Consider the following 18,853-nt stretch of genomic DNA (forward strand, 5'->3'; position numbering starts at 1 on the left):
CAAGTTTGCGGGATAGCAACAAAATCAACGATCGGAAACATAAAAAGGCCTTTTTAAGGGGGACATCTAGAAATCGCTGAGTTTGTTCCATGCCATACAGTACGCGTTTGCTCTGTTTCTTTTTTCTTTTCAATAGACACTTAAGAAAGCTTGATTTGGAGACACTTAGTCCAGAGCGAACCCCTTGTGTCTCATATGTTTCATGCTCCGATGGCTGGTAAACGACTCTGTTACTCTAACTTATAATGAGATTTACAACGCTCTGGGACACGTGAAGATTCCTTCAATGCGTATTAAAATTAAATGACCCTATCGGCAATCAGAAAGTTGTCAAGGTTTAAGGGTGCGATGTCATGAAATTTCGGCTGACGATGATTTTGTTCGACTGGAGCCCACTTGTTGTTGTGCAAATGTTGCAAATGCCTGAAAACAACCCACAAAGATTGGATAACGTATCCCTTAATGAAAAAAAATTTGAGAAAAGACTTTTTCAAAGTTGTTGACTGACAAACTAATGGGCTGAGTGAATGAGTGTCTTAATGGCTGACTGATTGATCAATGTTTTGATTGATTATTGATTCAAATGCGTTTATCGCTCGTTGATGACCAGCTAATTAGCGTTAATCGATAATCTTTTTCATCAAACAACAGCTTTTTACAATTTCTTAGCTCTGATCTCTCAGATTTTAGCTCATACTCCTGTTAAACTCTCGATTCGTTATCGATTTGTGTGAACCAAACAAGCCCTCTAAACGTCTTGGCACTATTCCATGACCTAGATTCTCAAGCGCAAGACCTGAAAGCGATCCCAGCCTAGACACAGACGAGAACATTTGCGGTGGTCTGAGAGCTTCTGTTTTTTTAAAAAAACCAGAACGAACGCCTATGATTTATTTTCCATGCAACACATTACAAAAGTGCTGTGGAACACACGAAAGAGTTTTTGAAGGTGCTCTCTGAATTAAGATAACCATGTTGGCAAAGATAACACTATATACAGTGATTTTGGTTCACCTAGTTTTAATCTGTCGTGGTGGGGATCAGTCCGACTTCGAGCACGTAGGTAGGTGATCTATATCACGTAAATTTTTACGAAGCTAGAATTACCTCTGCGTCTTCATATTAAGTTCAGACGTCGAATATTGCAGACTGATGAACTTCATTACGACAAACCGTTGAAAAATTGCCAGCACATGACCGAATGCTGCGTTGAATATGTAAGAGACCTATCTCACCATGGCGGTGATGGCGAAAAAATAAGCGTAACTATGGGCTTGCACGTGTACCAGATAACATGGCACATTCAAGAGAACACAATTCAGACAAGAGGATATATTTAATCGCTGTCTTCTTCATACAAACCATATGAAATCACAACCTTCTGTGCATTTAACGGGAAGGTAAGTCCAAAGGGCAAATTTTCAATCGGAACTGTTTTAACGCCGCCAGACGCAGTGAATCATCCACCAAGTTCGTCGAGACAACTATGAGTTCGTTATTTTAGAACATTTGCTCGAAACAGAGGCAAAAATTTATTTGCAAGAACTTATTTTTTTAATAAATGAAGATGATAAGTATCCGTGCGCAGAGCGCTTCTAGGAAAACACTTAATCCCATAAATTCTTGAAATGACTGACGAAGAGGGGAAAATTTTTGGCTTATTCTTTGAATTAAGATGCGTGCTCTGCGCTATGTCACGAGCACACTCAACACTGATGATTTTAAAAGCAAATATCCTGTTTTCTGAACGATGCCCAGAATGTAATTTCTCGTCTCTATATCAATACATTTTCAAAAAAAAAAAAAGTTGATGAGACGAACATGTAAACATGAAAATGTTTTCCTGATATAAAACTGAATTCTCTCTGAATTTTCCTGTAACCTTTATTTATCTCCCATCCTCCCGATTTGAATGTTGCCTGGTTTTACGAAATGATCACAAATTTCTGGTAACATTGTTCAAGGGGAAAAGGGAGGACTTGCAAGCAACCTATTATAATATTTATATTATAATAGGTTGTGTATTGGTTGTATAATATATCATGAGATAATATTTATTATGTCGAATGAATGTTTTTCGCCCACCCAGGAGGGGAGGTGTGCCAACTACTTTTGTCACTCATTGGCTCACGGCAGCCTCCTGCGCAGCTATTCTCAGACTTGTCACGCAACGCCTCTCCTCAGCGAACGTTGACTAAGGAGCGTTGCGTGACGAATTTGAGAACGACTGCGAAGGAGACTAGGGTCAAGGGTACTTCTAATTAAGAAAGACCTAAACCTATTTCTTCCTTGAAAACAATTTTCAATAACCATTATTTTTATCTAGCTTGAAGTATATTTTATCTTTGATAATATGGTATAAGAATAAAGGATTGATGTGCAACATCATTACATTGACTGTTCCCGTTTTTATTTTTTTTCCTTCAATATTTCTCACAAAACAAAATAAACTTTTCAAAGAGTTAAAGAACAGATTTTATTTATCACTTAGGGCCAATGAGAAGATCAGGTAAATTTTATCTATTCAGATTTTAACGAAGTTACGTTGACCTGTCACAATTTATTTATTTTCATTTCATTAGTCACCGAGGAATACTGGAACGAAGTTGAAGAACAAGACAATCAAGGCAACGAAGGTAAACCAAAGGTAGAATAAATCAAGAAATATTATCGCCTTGAGGTTTTGAATTGTAACATTTTAGGTCTCAAGGGAATTCCTAGCTTAATCTTTTGCAAATTATGCGAACATATGCATGTGAAAAAGGGGAAATTTGAAAGAAATTGTTCTCTAGAGTATTATCACGTGAAATAAAAGCGGTAAAAAAAGTGATGTATGGATTTCCTGAATAGACGAGTCTCAAAAATGTTCCAGTATATCTAAAATCAAAGGGTACGTTTTTTCTAATAGTGTTACTAAGGTAAAGAATTTTGACTAAAGCTGGCAGCTGCTTAACGAATTATTTTTCTCGAGTCTTATCCGCTGATTACTTGATGTACTGCAATTTTGTTAAAATATGTTTTTGTTGGCAGAAACAATCTGTTGGTTCAACGATAGAATCCTAAGAGTTGGCGAAAAACTGAGCAACAATTGTGTTTGCAGGAAGTCTGGTTATATTGTGTGCCCGTAGCGTTTAAAGGTACATACAAAAACTTTACACAATTGAAATGTGACCTGACCAGTTATATGTGCTCTTGCTTGGTGTAGAAGACACAGTTGACGTTGAAAAATAGAGAAAAAAAAGGAAAAAGAGCGAGGAAAAAAATGAAACCACTAGCCCTAGGTTAATGAGGCGTTGATGTCTCTTCGACACTAAGAAGGAGTGACAGAAAATTTAGCTTCCTTTTAGCGGGAGATGGGAAAGCCCACCTGAAATTGTAATTATATCTAATGAACGTTGTCTAAAAAGCCATTCTATTCTATGGACGTGTAGCATGTGTCTTAACTGCACAAATATCGGAAGGGTAATCAGAATATTTTTGACAACATTTTGGAATACACACGACGAATCTTGGTTTAAGAAAGGATCAATTATTTTCGCCAAAGCCGTGCTTTACGCAATTTAAGATCCACTATACTTTTATGTTACACTTCACTGAAGTGAACTTAACAGGCTTATCTAACAACGTACTTTGATTTTATATTCATGCATTGTTTTTCATCTTAATTCCACAGCAACGGCTGGCGTTCAGTCAGGATAAACCTTCGAGAAATGAAACGAGGAAGAAATAAACCCTATTGTAGTTAGCTTTAAAGAAGCGAATTACTTCATACATGGAAGACGATGGTGCGACTAGAAATTCAGCCTGACTTGACGAGTTTTCTTTCAAACTGACATTTGAAGGCTACCTAATTTCATTTTTGGAAGTAATAAACACTATTAAAAAAAAAAAAACAACAACAACAACATTGTCGCTTGGCAGGAGCTTAGACGAATCACAAGATTCTTTCTGCATGCCGTGATTTTTTTCGTAAATCTAAACTTTTTTTATACTGTGGCGAATAAAGGAATCGTATATTATATTCCGGAGTCGTATGTTGTATATTTATTTTGATAAATTAAAACCACTGTTTATCTGATTTATCGATTTAATTGTTAATTTTGCCTTCGGTCGTTTCATCTTTGGTCTCAGATTTACATTTTCTAGTATCAAAACTTTAAAATATTTCCTTAGTTATGAGAGATACCGCTGAATAGGTTTTACCGAGTTGTCACCCACTGGATATGATACATTTAGCTAAAGTTATAGTTGACGAGTTTCGATCCGCTGAATTTCTCAGTCTGCTTGATATTCTACTAGTTTTTGTAAATCATTTTGTGTCGTAGCGACTTCTCATCAAAATTTACAAATCTTTTGGCTCAAGCGATCTTTTTTTTATTTTCTTTACTACAAAAAATCTTGAAGACAATTTTTGTTTAGTTTTTTTTGTCACTTCAGGCCACCAACAGGGTAGTGCAGGAGGCTTTGGTCCTCTGACGTCATTGACTATGGAGCATACACACGAGCGACTCTTTTTCTTTTGTGATCTAACCAAATCATTCCCACAATGCAAATCACAGCCAGTATAAGTAAAGGAAGGACTACTGGTATGGTGGCATCTGAAATAAACCAAAGGATTTTTAATAAAAGGAATTTTCTTACGCATTGTTAAATCTGGGTGAATAAGTTTACCGAGTAAAAACTATGCACCTTCAAAATTGTTAGCAAAAAGGAAAATAAATGATGTCAAAATTAGTAAAGGCAATCATAAGAGTAAAGATGAAGATGATAATTATGATAGGGATCACTATTATTATCATTATATTTATTATCTTATCATTTTTATTTGAGTTTTCACCAAGGTCCTGATTTCAAAAAGGTTGAAAAAGAAGGCTAGAGAGAAGTAGAAGTTTAAGATGATGAAGATTAACATAAAACAATGTAAAGACCATTGAAACGTGGATTAAACAAAAGTTTCCAACGGGAAAACTGACTTTTAGTATTATTTCTGAAGTCAAGATGCTATCTGAGCTCCTCAACCTTCAACACACTAACATCAGCATTCATGTTCTCCATATGCTTTCTTCACAGTACCTATGACACTGGCAAGAAGAACTTATCGACAGTCAGGAGATTCTTTTGCAAAATGGTGATCTTTCTCTCTAATCCCATGACCTCTACATTTGATTCAAGGAATATACTGGAAGGATAAATCAAAAGCCAGGCATTTTTGGGGCTAAAGGTTTTAGATTGGTTTTTATCTTGTTGCAGTCCTCACTGTCAACTTAAGTTCCAAAATCACTTCGCATATTTATATTTGGCGTTTATTAAAAAGCTGAAGAAAACAGTCCGTTGCTATTTTACCTTTTACAGTCTTTTGATTGGCTTTCGTTTCTTCTACGTCATCATCAGTTGTAAGAGGGCCCTGTACCAAAGAGTACAACTTATACTCATTGTTAGCGTCTCGCTTTTCCCTCGATCCTTTCAAACATCCTTGAGAACATCTGGAATTCAGGTCATCTGAATCACAAATCCTCATTTGGCAATGAAGAAACACAAATGGATGATCAGCAATGAACTTGAATCCTTCGATGGAGAATCTGGATTCTTCAGTTTTAGGAGTTGGAACGAATTTGGTCGTTTTATCGACACAGCATCTACAAAACACCACATGGAAACATTTCAATGAGAAATATTAATCCGTCTCTGATTTGCAAAGGCCTGATATCCAACAAAAATTTTTACTTTTTCTCTTTGGAGATTCTGAGAAGTCGTTGTATACTAAACTTTGTTCAAGGTGTAATTTCAGATCTCATAAAAATCTGTCTGTTTGAAAGGGTGGATTAAATTATTGGAAAAAATAGTTTCGTGTGTGCTGCTTCTTTAATAAGTTAAGTTGTGACTCATCTTACTAGCTGCGAGTATCGTACAAACTCAAACCAGCCTGAATCTATACGACTAGTCACAGCGGCCAAGATTTCCACAGATATATTGTCATGAAGCAAATTGTCTCCAACTTTTTTTCAGTGGCATTAGCTCGTCGCATTGTTTATCCCTTTTAATGACACATGGAACGATAGTATACATCTCACCCGTTCTTGACGAGATAATATTTAGCCGCAAGGTAAGTATTTTTGGAGGAAGTAGCGAAACAATTTTCCACTAAAACCGACAAATTTTTGTCCTCGGATTTTACGGACGCTCGAAAACACAGATCCTGTTTTTGTTTGATTTGCACTGGATAGTCCTCTTCTCTGTATGGTAGGGTGAACCTGGTTAAAAAAAAAAAGAAGAATGTTTAGAGCAACAGAAAATGCGAAAGCAAGCAAATATTTTTTCTTCATTGTTCTTCGATGGAACATCAGCACTTACTACTTTTGCGCCCTCTTAAGGAAATTTCAACTGACGCTGAAATGTGGAACAATGGAAGTTTGTTGCTCCAGGTTTTAGTGAATTATTTCGAACCCGAGTATGATAGAGTAGAAAGCTCAAAATGCTTCAAGACAAACTCCCTATTTGGTCTCCCACGATGCATGGTTACCTAAGTATACACTTCATGCAAGCTTACTTTTTATCTGCAAACATGTCTAGATTAAGTGAAAAGTTTCCTTTCCCATCTTCGTCGACAACTAGTTTCCTGATGTCAGGTTTGTATCCAACAGATATTGCATCACCGCTGGATTTGAAATAGCAACTGAAAGGAATCTCAATCTCGCGAACTCTGGTTACCATAGCGTCACCTTCCACTGGTATTTCCAAAACTGTGTTACTATAGACAACGGCGCCCTTTCTGAACGTGGCGGTCGTGCCACAATCGGTGAAAGCTGTCGTAAGGGTGTAATGGGTACTTGTTTCCGTAGCAACGCAGTTGAGATCTCGTAGAGTGACATGCTCACGGCTTAACCCAAGAAGGAGGGTTTTGGGTAGTGTGATTGACATGTAGTTTTTAAAACACTTGACGTCAACATCATTGGCTATGGAAAAAAAAAAGAGGAGACAGAGCGTTCTTTGCAGCCCTTTTTAGGCGAGCTGAGAGCTTTCGGCAATCTCAAAACTTTTATGGCACGGCTAAAAAATTAGCTTTTACCCTGTGACCTATGGTATTTTAACATAGATTTTTACATGCAAATATATATTTATTTTTTTATCCAGTATAAATTTCTTAACTATTTAGGGAAGATGTGATTTTTTTTATCCATTTCATTGTAATATTAAAGCATATTCTACGCATCGTAATGTAAAGTGCATTAGATCATGATCATATACCCATGTATTTTGCGCTATATAAATAATGAAGTTGTATGTTCTATATTATTAAAATGAATCTCAATTTTTCCCTAAAATTAATTCATAATGAACAACCTGCGGAGGTGATACCAATTTTCTTACCTACACAAGTTCGACGATCGGGTGCTAAATTCAGTTCAGGATCTGGGCAAGAGCATGTAAAGCTACCATCAGTGTTAGTGCACCTGTGAGAGCATCCGCCATTTTGTTTTGCGCATTCATTGATATCTGCAGAGCCAAAAGAACGTTAATCATGCGACTGCGACAAAGTAGTTCAAATGAATGGTGAACAGAAAATCTAATTTTCCCCTAGTTTGAGAGTGATGAAATATATATTCAGTTTGAAGCAAAACAAAAGCATAACTAACCAATATGGCAGTTGCGTCCAGTGTGCCCACGGGCGCAGCTACAGCGGTAACTGCCAGGGATGTTATCACACTTGGCATTATTTTTACAGGGCTTTTCAGTGACGCATTCATCGATATCTGCGAAGACAAAGTCTCTAAGGTGTAAGCACATGCACAACGTTCCAGTTCAGTAAATAGGAGTGGCTTTGTTACAAAAATTGGACTTTTAGGGCCTGTTCACAATTTCTGCCTGTAAAACCGGATTGACAATTGCAATGCTAACGACCGCGACTATTACGACAGACGGCTTCGTTTTTGCGGGGAGATTCAAGGCACCTATTCACATCTAAAAAAATAAGATAAAAAAGAGTACATACTTGTTTAAAAAAACCTCTAAAAACTCGTTTCTTATCAGCAAAAAACTGCAATGTGTCTGCAGAATTGCGAAGACATTCCAAACAGCGTTTCAGAAATTTTGAAAATATTTACCTTTCTCGCAGTTTCTGCCTGCATAACCTGTTTTACAACTGCACTGGTAACTCCCCAGAAGATTTTGACAACCAGCGCCGTTTTTGCAACGAGATCCAGCACACTCGTCGATATCTCCAAATACAAAATAACAGAAGCACTTTTAAGCCCGCAAAGGGAAGTTAGTTAGTCTTAAAGAGTTTGTTCCTATTAACAAGATTTTCTAAGAATAAAAATTTGCATCTGAAGGTATTTTTATCATTATTATGTTTGATAATTTCTAGATATTATTAATAGTAGTAGTAGGCCCTCTTTCCTACTGCTGAGGCTGCAAAGTAAGTATTATTTGGGTAACAAGAAATCTAAAAAAATGGAGCAAATAGTTCGTAAACAATAAAGAGCCATTTTTGTGATGTTCACCTTTTCCGCAATCTTTGCCTTTAAATCCGGGTTTACAATTACATTTGTGACTTCCGGGAATGTTTTGACAAGTTGCACCGTTTTTGCATGGAGATCCAACACATTCATCGATATCTAAAGACGAAATCACCACTGAGTAACAATGCGAATAATGATAATGATAATAATACTTATTATAATAGTAACAATAATAATGATTAAGTGACATCGGGAATAATAATTCCGTTGGTATATAATTAAAATGATATTTATTTCCTAATAATGACTTGATGAGGGAACTTAACTCGCCAAAACTGTTTTCAGCGGGGCCCTCAATCTAGACGTTGGTAGTTAAAAGTAACAATTCTTATAGTATGAAAATGTGATGTGGTATTCAGTAAAGAGTATATCGGGAAATGCACGTAAATGAAGAATGATAATGGTACTCAATTAAATATTCTTAAACAGGAATGCAAAATGCAACGAAGTGCTCCTCAAAAAAGGCGATATCTTGGTAATGAAATGGTTAAAAAATTGAAATTAAGGCAAGATGAAAGTAACTGTTCCTAATGAAATTTTTAAGCCTAAGAAAGCTCACCAGTTTGACAGTTTCGTCCAGTATATCCGGATTTACACTTGCATCGGTAACTTCCAGGAAGATTTTGACAACTAGCACCGTTCTTACAAGGGGATTTTGCACACTCATTGATGTCTAAATAACAAATTAAAAGTCAAAAGAACTACGTTTACAAATTAAATACGTTTACAAATTCAAAATTAATCAAGTAAAATCCCCTTAGAGATACTGCGAAACGTTCATAGATAGTTAGATTGTAGAAAGGTGTTGGAATTGAAAAGAGAGCGAGTTAGCTAACCTGCGTCGCAGTTCTTCCCTGTAAAACCTGCTTTACAACTGCACAAGTAACTCCCGGGAATATTTGAACATTTAGCGCCGTTTTTACAAGGAGATCCAGCACATTCGTCAACACCTAAAGAAAAAAGTACAAATTAATATAACTTTTCTTGCATAAAGTAAAAAGTACCTCTTCCTATACATCATATTATATATAATTATTTTTTTAAAAACGATCCAGGACACTCAGCAATCACGTTTTCAAATGTAAAATTAGTGAAATTAAATCCTTCTGGAGATACCGATAAAAGTTTGTGATTATAATTTGCAAAAAGTTCATAATTCTAAATGGATAGATAGATTGTAGAAAGGTGTTGGAATTAAAAAGAGAGTGGGCTAGCTGACCTGAGTTGCAGTTTCTTCCTGTAAAACCTGCTTTACATCTGCACAGGTAACTCCCAGGAATATTTTGACATGTAGCGCCGTTTTTACAAGGAGATCCAGCACATTCGTTAATATCTAAATAAAAAAGTATAAATTCAAGGCGGTATTTTGGTACTGAAATGATTTGAAAAATTTCAAATGAAGGCAAAATGGAAGTTCCTGTTCCTTATAAAACTTTTAAGCGCAACCAAACTCACCAGTTTCACAATTTCGTCCGGTATATCCGAATTTACACTTGCACTGGTAACTTCCAGGAAGATTTTGACACAAGGCATCGTTTTGACACGGAGATGCAGCGCACTCGTCCATATCTATTTATATAGAATAAGAAACTTAGTACACATGATTATCATTTTAGAACCGTCCAATCAATACAAGATGACGGAAGAGCAATTTTTAATGGCGCTCTTTTAGAATATGGTCCAGCGAGAGAGGTAAATCTCATTTATGTCGCCAAAAGATGATATTTAATCTTCCAAGGCGGCCTACCTGTCTCACAGTTCCTGTCTGTATAGCCAGGTTTACACGCGCACTGGTAGCTTCCAGCAATATTTTGACAAGTAGCACCGTTCTTACAAGGGAATTTAGCACACTCATTGATATCTAGATAACAAAGTAGGCGTCAATATAACTTAAACCGCAATGATATTTAAAACTACCATTTCCTTCCGTTTGCATTCTAAAAATAAATAAGACTATCAAAAATAAAAACTAATGTAAAACTAAAATATTATGATCTTAATTTGAATGTAACGAGAAAGACGTATCCGAAATTCCGGTAGAAGAAAAATTTCAGAAAGCCCAAAACACGGTTTTTTTTGGGCCCTAAAGTGCTCCTATTTTGTCTTAAAAATGTTCCATGGACTGGTAACGAATTAGCGGGTGATGACGTAGAAAACCATAAAAACTCTCAGTTGACAATTACAAATCTCTCACATCTCTTGTAGTTTTGTATCAATCAGCGTTGAAATACTCTTGATCATCATCCTCATCATCATCCATTTCGCTCAATGGTTAAATTTCGTATGTATCGACTTTCACACAGCACTGGGATTCGTCACCGTCTAATTCAATAAAACTTGTGTTTCTTCGTTTATTTCGTTGCAGTGCTGTTATCACAATGGTATCACTACAATGGCTACTTTTAGTTTCAGAAGAGCAGGGAGAATTGATGGCTCGTGAGATGGATTTTCGGAAGCCCAGGTTAAGAGTAACACACGGCCGCTTCGAGCTTGTGGTTTTTTTTTTGTCAGTATCCGCCAGAGGTTTCGCATTGTTCATGCAACAGGGAATCGGTCAGCCCAGGAAATGAGTTGATCTTTATTACAAATGATGTGTTTGTTATTAAAATACGATGGAAAATACAATTGGTTCGATTTTCATACGATAAGAAAAGCGCAAATGTAGTCACGTGGAAAGACAAGGAATATAGGTACATCTCTAGCGCGCGAAATAAACAACAATAAGGAGCTTACTATTCTTCGCTTGCGAAATGCCCGCCGAAAAGAAAAGAATGTTGAACAGTTGTGGTTGGTCTGGGAACAGGCCCCTTAATCGGCATTCTTTTAAGCTGAGTTTATTGTTTATCTTTCCATGATTTGACTAATGATATGCGTTCGTAACAGCCATCTTCGAAGCCGGTGCGGAGAATAGAGCCGACGACGCTGAAGAGTAAAATCTCCTCGATGACAACGATCGAAACGCGTACAATTTGGCCATACAACTTCATCCTTCGGAAATTAGTGTATAGAAGTACTCGGTATATGTGTATTATTCTGGTACCTAACATCATTTGGCGCTCCGGTCAGGCAATACGATCGTCCTATCCTTTGGATTTCTCCTCTCACCACTTTAGTTTCCGAGGTGTGTGTTTACAGTTTTCTACGTGACAGCTATGTTACATGAGCGTATTGGCCGCTTGCTTAATCGGGACACTTTTTGGCCGCCAAATCCTACTTTCAATGGACAAAAAAATGGAAAAGTAGAACTCGCCAGGCGCGAAGGTCGATTATTTCTTATTTTAAATACCGTTGTCGACCAGAAAATACAAAAAAAAATTCGTGTCATAGGCACTTTAAAAAGAGAGCGAGTTACCTGTGTCGCAGTTCTTTCCTGTAAAACCTGCTTTACAACTGCACAGGTAACTCCCAGGAATATTAGAACATTTAGCGCCGTTTTTACAAGGAGATCCAGAACATTCGTCAATATCTAAAGAAAATAGTGCAAATTAATATAACCTCTTGCCATTTTTTTTGATATGTTCTCTATATATATATATTTTGAAAACAATCCAGGACACTTACTAATTACGTTTCCAAATGCAAAATTAATGAAATTAACTCTCTCCAGAGATACTGATAAAAGTTTGTTACTCTAAATGAATAGATAGATTGTGAAAAGGTATTGGAATTAAATAGAGAGCAGGCTAGCTGACCTGCGTTGCAGTTCCTTCCTGTAAAACCTGCTTTACATCTGCAGAGGTAACTCCCGGGAATATTAAGACATGTAGCACCGTTTTTACACGGAGATCCAGCACACTCGTTAATATCTAAATAAAAAAGGATAAATTAATCTAACTTTTCTTCAGGGTCGGCCAGGGGGGGTAGTGGAATACCAATATACCCGAAAAAAAATCGACAAAATACCCCAAAATACCCCAAATTCCTCCAAATATACCCAAAAATAATCGAAGCTTTGAATACTTTATACCTGAAATTCAAAGAAAGTGATATACTGAATACCCATATTTAAGCTGCAATATACCGTATACCCGATTTAAAACGCCCCTGAATACCGAATACCCAAAAACCCTGGCCGACCCTGTTTCTTGCTTAAAGTTTAAAGTATCTCTTTTTATATGTTATAATTATTTATCTGTTATTTTTTTGCGGTAGAATTAAGTACGGGGAAATCACAAAGATATCTAGAAGGGGATGAAAATTGATGATCAATAATAATTGTACTCAGTTAAATATTATTAAACGGAATTTAAGGCAACAAACTGTAAAATGAAACGAAGCGCTTCTCAGGAAAGACGATATCTTAGAAAAATTCAAATGAAGGCGAGAGGAATATTACTGTTCCTGATGGAATTTCTAGGCCTAATCAGCTCACCAATTTGACAATTTCGTCCAGTATATCCGGATTTACACTTGCATCGGTAACTTCCTGGAAGATTTTGACACAAGGCATCGTTTTGACACGGAGATGTAGTACACTCGTCTATATCTGTACATAGAATAAGAAACCAAAAAAGAAACCACTAATTATAGATAAAGACAACGTAGGACTTTCTAGTTGCAGAGATTTTAGACAACAATTCAAGTCTTCTTATCGATTTTCCTACAAGGAACACAAAGTGCTTTATCAGGGCTCACATATTTATCATTTTAGAACCGTTCAATCAATACAAGATGACGGAAACACAACTTTTAATTGCGCTTTTTTAGAATATGATCCAGTGAGAGAAATGAACCCCATCTATGGTACCAAACGATGATTTTTAATTTTACAAGGCAGCTTACCTGTCTCACAGTTCCTGTCTGCATAGCCACGTTGACACGCGCATTGGTAGCTTCCAGCAGTATTTTGACAAGTTGCACCGTTCTTACATGGGGATTTAGCACACTCATTGATATCTAGATATTAAATTTATATGTATCAATGTAACCTCAACCGAAATAATATTTAAAACCAACATTTCCTTCCCGTTTCGTTTGCATTCTCCACTGGATAAGACTATTAGAAATAAAAACTGGTTATGATCCTTATTTGGATGCAAGGGGAAAGACATATCGTCTTAAAATTCAACAGTTACTTCACGTTAGACTTGTGGCATTTTTTTTGTTTCTTTTTTTTCAAAACAATCCAAAACACCTATTAAATACGGTTCCAAAGGCAGAATTAATGAAATTAACTCCTACCAGTGATATTGCGAATAGTTCAGAATTCTAAATAGAGAGATGGTGGAATTAGAAAGAGAGCAGGCTAGCTGACCTGTGTCGCAGTTCTTTCCTGTAAAACCCGCTTTACAACGACAAAAATATTTCCCGGGAATATTTTGACATGTAGCGTAACAATAAATAACCATTTTAGTGAAGTTCACCTTTTCCGCAGTCTCTGCCTATAAATCCGGGTTTACAGTTACATTTGTGACTTCCGGGAATATTTTGACAAGTAGCACCGTTTTTGCATGGAGATCCAACACATTCATCGATATCTAAAGACAAATCACAAATAACAACGTCAGTAATGATAACAATAATAATAATGATAATGATAATAATAATGATGATAACAACAATGATCATTAAGTGATTGCGGGAATAATAATTCTGTTGGTATATAATTGTAATGACATTTATTTTCTAATAATGATTTTCAATAAATTTTAATAGTATGTAAATGTGATATGGTATTCAGTAAAGAGTACATCGCAAAATACGTGTAAATAAACAATGATAATGGTACTCCGTCGAGGTGCTTCTCAGGAAAGGCGATATCTTGGTAATGAAATAATTAAAAAAACTTCAAATGAAGGCAAGATGAAAGTTATTGTTCCTAATGAGACTTTTAAGCCTGACAAAGCTCACCACTTTCGCAGTTTCGTCCAATGTATCCGGATTTACACTTGCATCGGTAACTTCCAGGAAGATTTTGACACAAGGCATCGTTTCGACACGGAGATTCAGCGCACTCATCTATATCTGTATATGGAATAAGAAACCACATGTCTAATTTTAAATAAGGACAATGGAGGACTTTCTAGATGCAGACATTTTAGAGCAACTATTCAAGACTTTTTTCCGATATTTCTACAAGGAACACACAGTGCCTTATCGAAGTTCACGATTGTTATTTTAGAACCGTCCGTCCAAGATGACAGAAGTACAACTTTTAATGGCGCTTTTTTAGAATATGGTTCAGTGAGAGAAAAGATGATATTTAATCTTTCGGGGCACCTTACCTGTCTCACAGTTCCTGTCTAAGTAGCCAGGTTTACACGCGCATTGGTAGCTTCCAGCAATATTTTGACAAATAGCACCGTTCTTACAAGGGGACTTAGCACATTCATTGATATCTAGATAACAGATTTAAAGTCAATATTACTTAAACCGCAATGATATTTAGAACTATCATTTCCTTTCGTTTGCAACTTTCAATAGATAAGACTATCACCTATAAAAACTGGTGTAACATTAAAATATTGTGATCTTAATTTGAATTTAACGAGAAGGACGTAACGTCTAGAAATTGAAAAGTAACTTTATGTTTGGACTTTAGCATCCTTTTTTTTCAAAACAATTCAGGACACTTATTAAATACGTTAACAAATTGATGAAATTAACTCCTCCAGAAATATTACAAAAAATCGTTTAATTCTAAATGGATAGATAGATTGTAGAAAGATAGTGGAATTAGAAAGAGAGCGAGCTAGCTGACCTGTGTCGCAGTTCCTTCCTGTAAAACCTGCTTTACAACTACACAGGTAACTCCCGGGAATATTTTGACATGTAGCGCCGTTTTTGCAAGGAGATCCAGGACACTCGTCAATATCTAAATATGAAAGTACTAATAAATATGACATTTCGTGCCTAAAGTTAGCACTACCTCTTTCTGTAGATTATAATTATATATTTGTTTGTTTTTGCGATATAATTAAATATAGGGGAGTCACAAATATGCCTTTGACGGGATGAAAGTTCAGTTAGTCCCAGAAAGGTTGTCTCTTGAGTCCACAAACCTCTTTGACAGTTTCTGCCCGCAAATCCTGATTTACAACTGCATCGATAACTGCCGGGAACATTTTGACACAGAGCACCGTTTTTGCAAGGAGAACCTGTGCACTCGTCCACATCTGTATATATAATTAAAAGTCAGTTCTCTATTTAATTAACAAATAGATTCAATGCTGTCGTGCGTCTGTTCTAGATCACGGATGACATCTAAATGTAAGAAACAACAACAACAACAACAAAAAACAAGGTTCAGCTATAAAGTGTGTCACTAATGTTATTACCACATTGTGACGTTTTTGTCATTTGTTACTGTACATACCTCCGGACACCGAATCTAGTTGTTTTATAAAATAGAGAAGCAGAAAATTGTTTATGATGATGCTCATACATGATAAAGAAATGACTAAAAATATTCAAATGAAGGCAAGATGGAAGTTTGTGTACCTAATGAAATTTTTCAGCCTTACAAAGCTCACCAGTTTGACAGTTTCGTCCAGTATATCCAGATTTACACTTGCATCGGTAACTTCCAGGAATATTTTGACAAGTAGCACCGTTCTTACAGGGGGATCTTGCACACTCATTGATGTCTAAATAACAAATTAAAAGTCAAAAGAACTTTAACTGCGGTAATATTTAAAACCACCATTTCCTTTCGCTTATTAAATACGTTTCCAAATGCAAAATTAATGAAATAAAATCCCCTCAGAGATATTGCGGAAAGTTCACAGATAGATTGTAGAAAGGTGTTGGAATTGAAAAGAGAGCGAGCTAGCTAACCTGTGTCGCAGTTCTTTCCTGTAAAACCTGCTTTACAACTGCAAAGGTAACTCCCGGGAATATTAGAACATTTAGCGCCGTTTTTACAGGGAGTTCCAGCACATTCGTCAACATCTAAAGAAAAAAGTATAAATTAATATAACTTTTCTTGCATAAAGTAAAAAGTGCCTCTTCCTCATTATAAATAGTTATTTTTTTAAAAACAATCCAGAACACGCATCAATCACGTTTTCAAATGCAAAATTAATGAAATTGAATCCTTCTGAAGATACTGTAAAAGTTTGTAATTCTAAATTGCAAAAAGTTCATAATTCTTAATGGATAGATAGATTGTAGAAAGGTGGTGAAATTAAAAAGAGAGCGGACTACCTGACCTGAGTTGCAGTTTCTTCCTGTAAAACCTGCTTTACATCTGCACAGGTAACTCCCGAGAATATTTTGACATGTAGCGCCGTTTTTACAAGGAGATCCAGCACATTCGTTAATATCTAAATAAAAAAGTACAAATGCAAGGCGGTATTTTGGTACTGAAATGATTTTAAAAAATTCAAATGAAGGCAAGATGAAAGTTCGTGTTCCTAATAAAACTTTTAAGCGCAAGAAAACTCACCAGTTTGACAGTTTCGTCCAGTATATCCGAACTTACACTTGCATTGGTAACTTCCAGGAAGATTTTGACACAAGGCATCGTTTTGACACGGAGGTGCAGCACACTCGTCTATATCTGTATATAGAATAAGAAACCAAGTTGATTATCATTTTAGAACCGTCCACTCAATACAAGATGACGGAAGAACAATTTTTAATGGCGCTCTTTTAGAATATGGTCCAGTGAGAGAAGTAAATCTCATCTATGTTGCCAAAAGATGATATTTAATCTTCCAGGGCGGCCTACCTGTCTCACAGTTCCTGTCTGTATAGCCAGGTTTACACGCGCACTGGTAGCTTCCAGCTATATTTTGACAAGTAGCACCGTTCTTACAAGGGGACTTAGCACACTCATTGATGTCTAGATAACAAAGTAGGCGTCAATATAACTTAAACCGCAATGATATTTAAAACTACCATTTTTTTCCGTTTGCATTCTCCAATGGATAAGACTATCAGAAATAAAAACTAATGTAAAACTAAAATATTATGATCTTAATTTGAATGTTACGAGAAAGAGGTATCGTCAAAAAATTGAAAAGTAACTTTATGTTTAGACTTTGTCATCCTTTTTGTCGTTTTTCAAAACAATCCAGGACACTTATTAATTACGTTTCCAAATCCTTCCAGTGATATTGCAAATAGTTCATAATTCTAAATGGATAGATAGACTGTAGAAAGGTATTGGAATTATAGTGCCGATGACACAAATCTTTTTTTGGCTTAAATATTTAGCTTATCACATGTACAATCCAATTCCGGTAGAAGAAAAATTTCAAAAAGCCCAAAACACGGTTTTTTTTGGGCCCTAAAGTGCCCCTATTTTGTCTTAAAAATGTCCCATGGAATGGTAACGAATTAGCGGGTAATGACGTAGAAAACTATAAAAACTCTCAGTTGACAATTACAAATCTCTCACATCTCTTGTAGTTTTGTATCAATCAGCGTTGAAATACTTTTGATCATCATCCTCATCATCATCCATTTCGCTCAATGGTTAAATTTCGTATGTATCGACTTTCACACAGCACTTGGATTCGTCACCGTCTAATTCAATAAAACTTGTGTTTCTTCGTTTATTTCGTTGCAGTGCTGTTATCACTACAATGGCTACTTTTAGTTTCAGAAGAGCAGGGAGAATTGATGGCTCGTGAGATGGATTTTCGGAAGCCCAGGTTAAGAGTAACACACCGCCGCTTCGAGCTTGTGTTTTTTTTTTTTTGTCAGTATCCGCCAGAGGTTTCGCATTGTTCATGCAATAGGGAATCGGTCAGCCCAGGAAATGAGTTGAACTTTATTACAAATGATGTGTTTGTTATCAAAATACCATGGAAAATACAATTGGTTCGATTTTCATACGATAAGAAAAGCGCAAATGTAGTCACGTGGAAAGACAAGGAATATAGGTACATCTCTAGCGCGCGAAATAAACAACAATAAGGAGCTTACTATTCTTCGCTTGCGAAATGCCCGCCGAAAAGAAAAGAATGTTGAACAGTTGTGGTTGGTCTGGGAACAGGCCCCTTAATCGGCATTCTTTTAAGCTGAGTTCATTGTTTATCTTTCCATGATTTGACTAATGGTATGCGTTCGTAACAGCCGTCTTCGAAGCCGGTGCGGGGAATAGGGCCGACGAAACTGAAGAGTAAAATGTCCTCGATGACAACGATCGAAACGCGTACAATTTGGCCATACAACTTCATCCTTCGGAAATTAGTGTATAGAAGTACTCGGTATATGTGTATTATTCTGGTACCTAACATCATTTGGCGCTCCGGTCAGGCAATACGATCGTACTCTCCTTTGGATTTCTCCTCTCTCCACTTAAGTTTCCGAGGTGTGTGTTTACAGTTTTCTACGTGACAGCTATGTTAAATGAGCTTATTGGCCGCGCGCTTTATGGGGACACT

General features: G+C 36.4%; 1 long non-coding RNA gene and 1 pseudogene across 1 annotated transcript; one reads left to right on the forward strand and one right to left on the reverse strand.

Moving 5' to 3' along the window:
- The first annotated feature begins 642 nt into the window (after positions 1–642).
- Positions 643–4,968, forward strand: LOC113685226 (uncharacterized). The gene is made up of 4 exons (XR_003447544.2): positions 643–1,063; positions 2,583–2,636; positions 3,031–3,137; positions 3,674–4,968. It is a non-coding gene; the product is annotated as an uncharacterized LOC113685226 (long non-coding RNA).
- LOC113683277 (uncharacterized) overlaps positions 4,486–18,853 on the reverse strand; it is a 31,745-nt pseudogene continuing 17,377 nt past the window's right edge.

Source organism: Pocillopora damicornis, chromosome 9 (assembly GCF_964200805.1).
Source record: "Pocillopora damicornis chromosome 9, jaPocDami1.2, whole genome shotgun sequence".
Taxonomy (NCBI): Eukaryota; Metazoa; Cnidaria; class Anthozoa; order Scleractinia; family Pocilloporidae; genus Pocillopora; species Pocillopora damicornis.